This window comes from Lissotriton vulgaris, chromosome 1_1, assembly GCF_964263255.1.
Source record: "Lissotriton vulgaris chromosome 1_1, aLisVul1.2, whole genome shotgun sequence".
Lineage (NCBI taxonomy): Eukaryota > Metazoa > Chordata > Amphibia > Caudata > Salamandridae > Lissotriton > Lissotriton vulgaris.
Genome location: NC_141685.1, coordinates 143,889,552 through 143,901,758, shown reverse-complemented (window position 1 = coordinate 143,901,758; position 12,207 = coordinate 143,889,552). Strand labels below are relative to the sequence as shown.

The window sequence follows — 12,207 nt, the reverse complement described above, 5'->3', positions numbered from 1 at the left end:
AGTAAAGTCAGGATTTTGTCTTAAGTTTGACTTAGGACAAACTTAAGACAGAATTAAGACAGACTTAAAACAAAATCCTAACTTAAGTCTAGGAGGGGCCGAGGGGAGATATAACATCTAATCCCGGCTTTACCACTTTACCTAAAAATGCTGGAAATAAACACCAAATGTTACTTCTCGACAGGGCCACTATAGAGGTCCTTATCCTGGGATTGTAGTCCCTCGGCCTCTCCCTCACAATCTCCACCACCCTACGTGTGGTTTACTGCACTAGTAAACTGTGCAACCTAGGAGACTCTGTGTTTAACCCAGACCTACCAATTTGTGAAATAGCGCGCTTCGGGAACACTAAGTAAATGTATGCCTCTCCCCCATTTATTTCCAAGATCGGGGGTATATACAACAATCCTAAAGTTGTAAGTAAAACTGTGTTTTTAAAAATGGGCCCAGACTGTGGTAATGCATCTTTAACTAAAGATTAATTCCTGCGGCGACTGGAATTTTGTTGATGTGTTTCCAGGAGTGTTCCCGGCAGTTACTTTCCTGGTGCAGTTGGGTGAATGGTGAATAAATCTTACCCTTAGCCTACCGATGACACAAGAGTTTGATTACCACATAGACATTGCCTCTGAGGGGGTACACAGTACTCACTCTCATGGACTATTCACCAGAATGTAACGTGGCCAAGTAATAACCTTTGGAAAAAGTAGTTCTGCGTTCATCAGACTTAAACTGTTTAGTAGTAGGCAAATCCTACTCTTTCTGTGCCTCTATCCCCTGATTTGACAATGTGTGGACCTCGAAGGAGGCTGGATGGAAGAAATAAACAGCAAAGGCACGTTCCCAGCACAAACCACCAGCATGGATTTCATTCACTCGTTCAGAGCTGCTGAACTGCAGGTCTGCGCACTCCATATCAGCATCTCTAAAGACAAACCCTGTCGAAGCAAAGGGAGGGGGAGAGCCCCGTATGACCCTCTAGAGCCTAGGCCTCTCACTGGAAAACCACGACGAAGGACAGGACTCGAATAGGATAAACCGATCCAACTCAAATATGAGGTCAACATATTATTCATCGCCTTAATAGTGCAAAAGTCACTCTGGAATTAAATCAATACAATTCAAATAATCAATGTTCAATTTAGAATAGAGGCATTGCTGTGCTGCAATAAAGGCAATCAGCGGCAACAATAGCTATTCTCACAACAAAGTGTACTTATTTCAAGTTTGGCTTGAATATTTTAAAAGAAGGGGACAAAGCGACAACTGATAGACAACATTATAAAGCTTACTAACTTGGCTCATAAAGGTTACTGGTACTTTTAGAACAACACAAAGGTTAAGGAAAAGCAGAAGTATCAAGGTAGACAGTGTATCCGCAATGGCGTACAATAAACCCTTATTAATAGTGACCACATAACAACCGTCTCCAGGTAGGAGCGCCTAATTACAAAAGACCTGCAAATACGGTGAACGACTACAGCGCATCAAACAGGGACTATGACATTGGTCTATCAAAACATTTGCATTCTGCTTTGTTCTTCTCGTTAGGTGTTGATCCTGGAAGATATAGGTCGATGGGTTTCGGGCTTGTGCTTTATGCACGCTTCAGGACTTTGTGGAACGAATGTCACCCAAATATCACACCATGTTGAGGAGGCCATTGGGGTGAGAGTGGGTCGCGTAAAATCGAGCGCCACAATAAAAGAACTGTTCGAAGAAGCACAGGGGTTACCAGCTTCTCAAAAGGGCATGTCCTCTGTTTAGATAGCTGTCCAGAGGGCCGGAGACCTGGGTGGGACCATCTATGTAAGCAATGGCCCGGAGCCGCAATGGTTAATTTGTAACTCCTGGGTCAGTTTGCTTGTGTGGTGGCAGCAAAGATTCGTAGTATGCTGATATGGTTGCGTTGGGTTGCGAACACGATCTACAAACTGGCATGTGGGCACTCACTTCAGGATCCTTGCTGCCCGGCAACTCCTGCCACCCAGCATCAAACAAGCAGGGCTTTTAAACCTGAGTTGTGTGCACCCTGCCAGGCTGTTGCGGTTGTGCTGGCATCATGAGCTGCACTAGATGAGTGCGGGCAATGGAGCAGACCACCCGAGGTCGCGACAAACCTGGAGGTTCCCGGTGACAAAGAGTAATTATTTTTAAGAATGCTGTGAGGGTATTACCAGTGCTTCTTTAATGCAGTATTTTCTTGGAAACCTTAAAAAAAGGTTAACACTAGCTACAGTATGATTGCGGTTACTAAAAATATAACATCTGATACCACAGTACGTGTTTACACGTTCTCTCTTTTTTAAAATTATACTCGAGTGATCCTATACTCTGAACAGCCCATCCTATAATTTGTGTAGCGTATTTTATATTTTGTTTAATTTTTTCTTTAAACTATTGGCTTTCCTATTCAAAGTGCTGTCTCCCACGGGCAGGAACATCCTAGCACTGTAAATATACAAGTCACTATTCCCTAGTGCACCAACTAGGATTCAAATTAGAGACCCTCCAGTTTGAGACGAAGACATCAGAAATTATAACACTAAGCCCAGTGCTCCAGGTGATCTGAATGGCGTCTGAGTTGAGCCCATTTACGTAAACGCAGGCCATAGGCTGTGTGTCCAGCCGCTTCATACGTGATCTCAAACTCCCTGACAAACCAAGCCGCCTAAACGTCTCGATCATAAAAGGTACTCCAGGGAGTCAAATGCCTTATCGGCATCACCAGCCTTCATTTGTGTGTTTTCCCGATGCAGCACTGCGAATACTGTCCGTAGATGAACCGCTGTGGATTTATGTGGGACAAATCCCGACTGTACAGGGGAGACTATTTTCTCTAGTAGTAGGGATAGCCGAGTCGCATCACCTCAGGCAGGAATTTATTATCACTGTTACGCAGCTGCAGAGTGCGAAAAGATGTATACTAACAGGATCTTTTCCAGGCTTAGGGGGCACTGATATGACTGCATCACTTATAGGCGCCAGCAACACACCACCCTTCAATGCCTCGGCATACACCTCCAGCAAGAATGCGGCTGGTATTTCTTTGTAAAACTCTACACCTGACCTTCAGATCCCGGTGCCTTTCCTCCTCTTAGGGCGTCTATGGCGGCAACAATCTGTTGCACAGAGATCGATGGCTTATGATGGGTTGTAAGAGCCAATTCATATAGCGCTGCACAGCTAGTTCGGGAAAGAAGTGTCCTGGCGCTAGTATGAGCACATAAGTATCAAAATCACACAGCCCCTGAATACAAGGTTTTGATTTCTTTCCTGAAAGAACTCATGTTTTCTTGGGCGTACAGGGCAGGTGGGAGGGCATTCCATTCCAGGTACCTGTAGTCACCACAGGTAGAGAGCAGCCATCTATTCTGATTTTCCTAAACTTAGAGACTTTATGCAGCAAAGCACAGTAGGATCTCACCACTCGGCCAGCTGATGTCAGGCAAAAAAGAAAGAACAAATAAGAACGAACCCCCTGATTGTAGAGCATTATGACATTTAGGGGCATATGTATGAACAAGCCCTTTTGCGATTCCTTAATAGTGATTTTTAGCGAATTGCTATTAAGGAATCGTAAAATGCTAAGTATGTAGGAATCGCAATAATAATTGCGGTTCCTTAATATTCCTTAATTGAGAATTCACGACTAAGGAATGCCTTCCCATTCATTCCTATGGGCTAGAAGGCCCATAGGAATGAATGGGAAGGCATTCTCAATTTGCGATTCGCAATTAGAGAATCGCAAATTGAGAAGGCAATTTCAAGGGTGCCAGGGTGTCAAAAGGACACCCTGTTGCACCCCTGAAATATGTATGTAATACACATGGCACTTTGAAAAATGCAAAAAACTGCATTTTTCAAAGAAATCGCGAATTACCACCAACTTGCGATTTCTTAAGGCCAAATTGCACTTTTTCCATGCTTCATACATTGCATTTAATGGATCGCAATTTGCGATTCCTTAAATGCAATCGCAAAATAGATAATCGAAAATTTTGCGATTCTCTAATTTGCGAAGCCCTTTTTGGATGATACATCCCAAAAGGCCTTTTTTCGGTTCTGAGAATCGGCCTGTTTGCAAACGGGAAAAGGGCTTGATGCATATGCCCCAAAGTCCTTTAAATTGACAACTTTTCAGGACAGGAAGTCAGTGCAATTTGACCAGTTTGTTGGAGAGCGACGTTGATTTTTTTAACCTCAGAACCAGCCCAGCTGCTGTATTTGTAGCAGCAGCAATCTATGAAGGCGATATTTAGATATGCCTACGTATAAAGAGATGCAGAAATTCCTTCTCGATAGAATCAGAACCAGGTCCTTCCTAGAGGAAGCAGGGATGAATAGAAGTATTTTTCTAATAACTTTCAGCAGTCAGAAGCCTGTAGAGCAGGTGATTTTGATGTATCCTTTTAGGGACAGATGCAGGTCCACCCAAACTCCCAGTTTGCTGACCTGATGGAATGGGTTGGACAGAGCTCCCACCCGCCGCCCTTGTGCCATGAGGCTCCGGTCCCAAATACCACTATTTCTGTTTTTTTCACTGTTTAGCGCCAGGCAGTTTGAGCTCATCCAATCAGTGACTTCCAGGCGGCAGTTCCTGAAATTACTGGGTATTTTATCTGTATTTAATTCTAATCCAATGATTTGTGTACATTTGATTAGAGATGATATCGAATGGCTCGATCAGGCATATATTCGTCTAATCTAATGATTTGTGTATCATCGAGTAGAGGTGATATCGATTATCGAATGACTCAATCAGCTGTATTTTCTCCTAATCTAATGATCTGAGTAGAGGTGATATCGAATGACTCGATCAGGCTGGCCAAGTGGGCCATCTAAAGATTGAAAAGATTGTGGCTCAAAACCAGCCGGGGGGATGGGAATTGTCTTAGGGGTTAATCTGAATTTAGCTGAGGCCACCGCTTGGGTCGGATCTTTAAAAAAGGATAAAAACCAAGCAGGCACTTTCCCCTAAGACCCACCATCTCCAATCTCTGTAGTAAAGTGGAGTGGGAGATGGTGTCAAAGGCTTCTGATAGATCTAATCAGATCAGAGTCCCACCTCCCCACCCCCATACAAAATGTCTCTAATTGGAGCCCTGGATGGACTTTGTGCAGAAGTTGGTGGGACTCAAGGTATTGGTGAGCTGCTTGTTCACCGTGGCCTCGGTTAGTTTGGTGAACATCAGGAGCAGAGAGACAGGCAGATCCCTGGAGTTAGAACTGCTGTGACTACTGGAGGAGACATCTGGAAATAATGTTGTCTAAAACACTCTGATTGGCTGCAGGCTGGTGTGCAACGGAGGGCAAGAACAAGAAGGTTGGGCTTGTATGTGTCCCAGAGTAATTACCAGAGCCTGGGACGAACTCAAACATCCCACCCATCATTTTGCTTATTCATAAATACGCCAGGTGTGCCCATGTGTGGGTCCCATGCTCGCTGCACCGCTGGAATCAAGTCACACCCTACGGTCAGAGCCCAGATGTGGGTCCCGTGCTCGCTGCACCACTGGAATGAAGCCGCACCCTACAGTCAAGGCCCAGATAGGCTGAAACCGTCTTGGGTTGATTGTGTTCTGGTTCAGAAAGGATCTGGATTGGCTCTTCAGGCTCGACTGCCCTATTGGAAGAGGTCTAAAGCTGATTTTCATATGTCTGCTTCCTGTTTGAGGTGGCATTGTGGGCCAACAATCAATTGATCTCCCTCTCCGGCTTGGCCTGGTGAGGACCTGGACGTGAGCTGGAGTCTAGTGAGGAAGAGGATGTGATCAGGGCCTGTTGAGGACCAGGACATGAGCCAGGGCCTTGTGAGGACCAGGACATGGGCTGGGGCCTTGTAAGGACCAGAAAATGAGCCTGGGCCTTGTGAGGATGAGGATATGTGCCAGGGCCTGGTGGACAGGACGTGAGCCAGGACCTTGTGAGGACCAGCACGTGAGTAGGGGCTTGGTGGACCAGGACGTGAGGCGGGGCCTTGTGAGGACCAGGACGTGAGCCAAGGCCTTGTGAGGACCAGGATGTGAGCCAGTGCCATGGGAGGACCAGGACATGAGCCAGGGCCTTGGGAGGACCAGGACGTAATCCAGGGCCTTGTGAGGATGAGGATGTGTGCCAGTGTCTTGTGAGGACCAGGACGTGAGCCATTGCCTTGTGAGGACCAGGACTTGAGCCAGGGCCTTGTGAGGACCAGGACGTGAGCCAGGGCCTTGTGAGAACCAGGACCTGAGTCTGAGCCTGGTATGGACCAGCATGTGAACCGGAGCCTAGTGAGGACCTGGACGTGAGCCGGAGTCTAGTGAGGACCAGGACGTGAGCCAGGGCCTTGTGAGGACCAGGACGTGAGCTGGGGCCTAGTGAGGACCAGGACGTGAGCCAGGGCCTTGTGAGGACCATGACGTGAGCCAGGGCATTGTGAGGACAAGGACGTGAGCCAGGGCCTTGTGAGGACCAGGACGTGAGCCTTTGCCTTGTGAAGACCAGGACTAGAGCCAGGGCCTTGTGAGGACCAGGATGTGAGCCGGGGCCTGACGGACCAGGATGTGAGCCGGGGCCTGACGGACCAGGATGTGAGCCGGTGCCTTGTGAAGACCAGGACGTGAGCTGTGGTCTTGTAAGGACCAGGACGTGAGCTGGGGCCTTGTGAGGACCAGGACGTGAGCCGGGGCCTTGTGAGGACCAGGACGTGAGCCATGGCCTTGTGAGGACCAGGACATGAGGCAGGGCCTTGTGAGGACCAGGATGTGAGCCGGGGCCTTGTGAGGATCAGGACATGAGCCAGGGCCTTGTGAGTACCAGGACGTGAGCCATGGCCTTGTGAGGACCAGGACGTGAGCCAGGGCCTTGTGAGGACCAGGACGTGAGCCGGGGCCTTGTGAAGACCAGGACGTGAGCCAGGGCCTTGTGTGAACCAGAACGTGAGCCGGGGGCCTTGTGAAGACCAGGACGTGAGCCGGGGGCCTTGTGAAGACCAGGACGTGAGCCAGGGCCTTGTGAGGGCCAGGACTTGAGCCGGGGCCTTGTGAGGACCAGGATGGAAGACGGGACCTGCTGGACCAGGATCCTGAGCCAGCTCTCGCTCCCTTTGAGAGGCCAGACTAAACACATGGTTTGTCCTCTCTTGCAGGACCAGGGAAGGGTCAGTCCAGAGATCCTGAGGTACTGGGTTTTTCAGAACCGGTACCAAACCGGTAACCCAGCGGTGTCAGGGTACACCCAAAGACCTCGAGTACTTTCCTGATTCAGACCACAGAAACTCAGAGTCTTCTAGGTGAAGTCAAGGATCGATTTTATTGGCTGCAACCAAGTAACAGGCGTCCTAGAAGTACAACAACACGGTGTGTATATTCTCAGGAGACTGCTCAATCTTACAAAGCCAGGCTTCTCTTTTTATACAAAATATTGTGCTTCAGGCAAACATTCTCCACATTTTAGTATACCATTCACATGTTTCCACTACAAAGGAAAAGCAGAGTCATGATGACAAGCCCACATCACAGTTTGTCCAGCCCACAATAAATTATCCGGCAAGGCCCAGCATTTCCATCAGATACCGGTAGACCCCCAATAAAAACGGGCACCTCCTCATCATAAAGCAAGTCAGAGAGAAAAGAACAGGGACAGGTGTGAGCACGATTAGGCAGGGTGTGTGTGCAATGAAAAGGGTTTATGGCAGGCTGTGCCTTGATGCTATCTCGTTCGGCCACTGGGAGAGGAACTGACCAAACAGGTTTGGCCTGGGGCAATGGTTCCAGCTTGCCCAGGTCACAGAAAAGTCAATTAAGGTGTACGTGTTCTTTGATATCGAATTTGGCTGTAGTTATAAGCCTATGTGAGGGCAACTCACAAAATGGCTGCCGTACACAAAATGGAAGCCAAGGGTTCGGGACGAAAATGACGATTTCGAGGTGAAATCGTCACTCGAATATGACGAAAATGCTTGTACATAGTGTACTAGCCATTCTCGGTCTTTTGATATCAAATTCGTTATGCTAAGACAAAGTTTTATTCACGAGTCCAGAATTTTCAGAACCACAAACCCTCCTTTTGCCCTTACATAGGCAATTAACCTAATCTCATCCTAATCTGAGTCCAGGTCTATATTCCTAAAGTCATTGAGATGCTGCTGTAACATCATCCTAGTACTTAGCTCGTCTCTTGATACAGGTTTCCTTACACATGATGTAGCACAGAGGCCACATATTGCAGGAGCACACTGCACGCACAGACAGAACAGGAAAAGAATGGCTAAGACCATCCCAATGACCATCAGAATTTTCCATCCCCAGCCGGATATCAGTTCCCAGAACCATCCCATTAACCACCAATCTCCTTTATTCACATGAATAGATTCGGAAATCTTATGCAGTTTGGAGATGGCCTGCTACACTGTTGGAGCGTTATCTGGAATGAAAACACAGCAACTCGATTGGATCAATTTACATACCCCACCTCGGTCTGCAAGTATGACATCTAATGCGACCCTGTTCTGAAGGGTCATAAGACGATCCGACTGGAGCTCAGCAGTCAAGTTACTAAGGGCACCGGCAGTTTCAACTACGGTGGATTCAACCACCCTTGTTAATTGCCTTATGTTCCTGCTGTTAACCATGGGTCCCCAGAACGGCAGAAAACCCTTTGCGAAGTCCCCAAATTCTTGACCTGCAGTGTCTTCTTTACTCAAGACACCACTAACTATCTTTGTCTTGTGGTAATCTGCCGCTGCTGTGTAGGTGGGAGGCAACAGGAACGAAACAAAACATGCGCCCGAAAAGTCAGGGGGCAACCATGTATAGGCTCTATCATGGCAGATGAAATAGGTACTCTTAGCTGCTAAAAATGAAGGGGAAGTCTGAGACCCAAAAACATATGTTTCAGTACAGATACTTTTCCCTAACTGAGCCCTGGGATTCTTGCCAGTACCTTGCAGACACAGGTGACCCTGATGGGGTACAATCCATATCGGGGAAGATCTCTTAGCTTGCTGTTTCTCACTCAGAGTATCTCCATATTCGGTTACGTTCCATCCTATATATGCAAGTGTCTCATCTTCGGGGGTAGTTTCATAAGAAATCTCTTCCACAATCATGTCGACTATACCCTTAACTAGAGCACTATTCCTAGGATTGTCTTTTACAGAACGTAGGGGGTAGACTTCACGAGCATAGATGAACATTGTTCTGTATGCCCACACAGAACCATTGTGGCTGAATGGCAGGACCAGATAAGGGATACCTTTATCCGTGGTGTGAGGCATAAGACCACACACCCAACAGTTAGTCGTGTTCATTACAAGTTGGTGTTGGTGCAAGAGCTGAACAAAGGAGTTATTAATAAACTCTACTCTCCTAGCGGATTCGTGTTCAGGAAGGGGTTGAAAAGAGTGTGGGGAAACAGTAGAAGGAGGAGGTATGGGCGATGTAGTGGGTGCAAATGTCACTTGAAAAGAGAATAAAACATATCCTATTAAAAACATTATCATACTGAATAACATAAAAATGCACAATATCAAAAAGCTTTTCTTTGTCATCATTTTACATATCCTGGCATTAAAGTTCATTGTTTTGGCAGGTCTCTCCATCTCGAAAAACTCCATCCTCTCTAAAGTGCTGCCCGCGATGGGAGGTTGTTTCTGCTAAGGAATGCTTCTGTCAGTCTAGGGCAACTCCCTTGGACCAACCAGAACTGTCCACCTAACGTCGTCAGCTGCACCCCAAAGACTTTGGGCAATCGCGGCCCTAGCAGCGGAACCCGGATGGCGGTTCGAAAAACAAAAATAAGCAAGTTTCTCAGATGGGAGAGCTGCGCTTTCAAAAATAGTACTTGGAAGAAAAAAAACACTTTTATTAGTTCGTATTTCTCAGCCTCAGATTGTATCTTTGCTTTCCAGGTATGGTGTGATCACGGAAAAGGAGTTCAGGCTCTGTAGTGTCCAATGGAACTGACGGTGATACAGCTGGTTGCAAAATATTATAACTCTCTTGTTCAGTAAGTGTTCCTTTTACACGTGCATCACTGAAAGGCAGAAAACGTGGCACGGTTTCAGTCTCTGAGTCAGAGACACCCTTCTGGACCCACTGGTCGTACGGCAGAGGTAAAGGTACCCTTTTACAATGGACCCCATGGATCCAGTGCTTCTTCCCTTCCACTCGAACAGCTGATCTCGTGGAAAGAAGAACGAGGTGCGGTCCGGTCCACCTGGGCTGGTCGTTCTTGATTCGCTGGAAATTCTTCACGAGAACCCAGGATCCAGGGTCGATGGGATGACCTGGAGTTTCAGAGACCGGAGGCAGGGTGTCATGGACCTGTTGATGTAAAACACGCAATTTAGCCGTCAATTCGTACAAATAGTCAAGCAAAACAGGGTGTTCGATTTCACTGAACTTTGTGGGCCTTGGCACTCCCCAGATATTGGCCGGAAGGCCAAAAACTATTTCATATGGACTAAGTCCCACTCGCGAATGCACAGTCATTCTGGTTGATAGGAGTGCTAATGGTAGAGCATCAGACCATTTAAGACCAGTGCTCGCTTGAATTTTGGCTAGTTTTAACTTAAGCGTGCCATTGTAACATTCTACTAGTCCAGCTGATTGGGGGTGATTTGCAGCATGAAACTTCTGTTGAATGCCTAGCCCTTCACATATTTCTTCATCACACGACCCACAAATTCGCTTCCATTGTCACTCCAGACCATTCTAGGCATTCCGAATCTGGGGAAGAACTCTTTCACAAGGGCTTTCACTGTGGACAAGGCAGTATTGTCCTTTAGGGGATATGCTTCTATCCATCTTGAGAAGGCACAAACAACAACGAGTACGTATTTTAAGTTGTTGCACCTCTCCATGTGGATGAAATCTAGCTGCAAAACCTCGAACGGATACGTAGGAGGTGCAAAATGACCAGCTGGAGTTGGGGTTCCCCTACCAGGATTGTATTTCAGATACACCATACAATTCTTGACCACATTCTCTGCACACTTGGGAATTCCTGAATTTTATTGATCAAAAAGATTGACAAGGCTGTTCCTCGGGAAGGGCGGGATGTGTGATGCACTGGTCAGAGGAAGAGGTGGCGGTTAAGCGGTGTTAGCCTCCCACTGGGTATCCATTGTGTTGGCTATGTTTGCCTCACACACCCTTGCAGGTGTCATGCTTCATCATAGGCGTTGCTCCTCGTTGGGTAGGCGGTGCAATTCCCAATGGGCTCACCTCAAAGAGGGGCTCTTTAACGGAGATCTTTTGTATCCAACTGCCTATGAGTGAAGTGTGGGTATGGGGCCAAAAGGTTTGCAGACTTGGGTGTGAGTTAAAATGTAGCGCAGGGTACCTGAGACTATTTTATTCGGGTGTCAATCTTTTTGATCAATAGACTTTTTGAGGGCACGGACTCAGGCTGGACCTTCCGCTCCATGTGAGTGGTAATTACGCCCTTACCGATCCCATCAGATCATTCTCTCCCTCCTTGTTGAACACAATTCCTGAATTTTGCCATACTGGAGCCAACAACTTGCAAATCCCTTTCACACTGATATGAGCCATTCCATGAGCCATTGTAACCACTGCAAGCACGTACGCATCGGGTATCAACCGTCTCTGATGCTCTGACAATTCAACCCAACAACCATTTGCATCCATTCTACCCGTACTTTCTCTCCACATGTTCATCTCTTTCTCTGTAGCCTCAGCTTGGATAGATTTCACACTCTCTATCGTGTCTTCACACATTCCAACGTCACCAATCCATCTTGCAGGACCTGCAACATACATTCGGCACATCACATTCCTTGCAGTTTCTTTCGCAATTTCGTCAGCAAATGCATTTACACGACCAACATCATCAGTCACCTTCTTGTGAGCCCTACATTTCACAATCGCAACTTGCAGAGGCAAGGTCAGTGATTCAAGAAGCTCATTCACCAACTGACCATGCTGAATCTTAGCTCCATGCGAAGTCAGGAACCCAAGTTCTTTCCACAATCGTCCAAAACTGTGAGCCACTCCAAACGCATACTGGCTGTCGGTGTAGATGGTCACTTTCATTCCTTTCGACAACACACATGCTCTTGTTAGTGCAATCAATTCTGCGGCTTGAGCTGAATTATGTGGGATACGTGCAGTTTCAACAATTGTATGCAAAGTCGTGACAGCATATGCTGCAGTCTTGTCACCATTCGGAAGCTTGAAGCATGAACCATCCACCCATAAG

General features: G+C 47.0%; 1 pseudogene; it reads right to left on the bottom strand.

Annotated features, from left to right (window-relative positions):
• Window positions 1–8,083: 8,083 nt before the first annotated feature.
• LOC147737838 (endogenous retrovirus group PABLB member 1 Env polyprotein-like) lies at window positions 8,084–9,598 on the bottom strand (annotated as a pseudogene).
• Window positions 9,599–12,207: the final 2,609 nt, after the last annotated feature.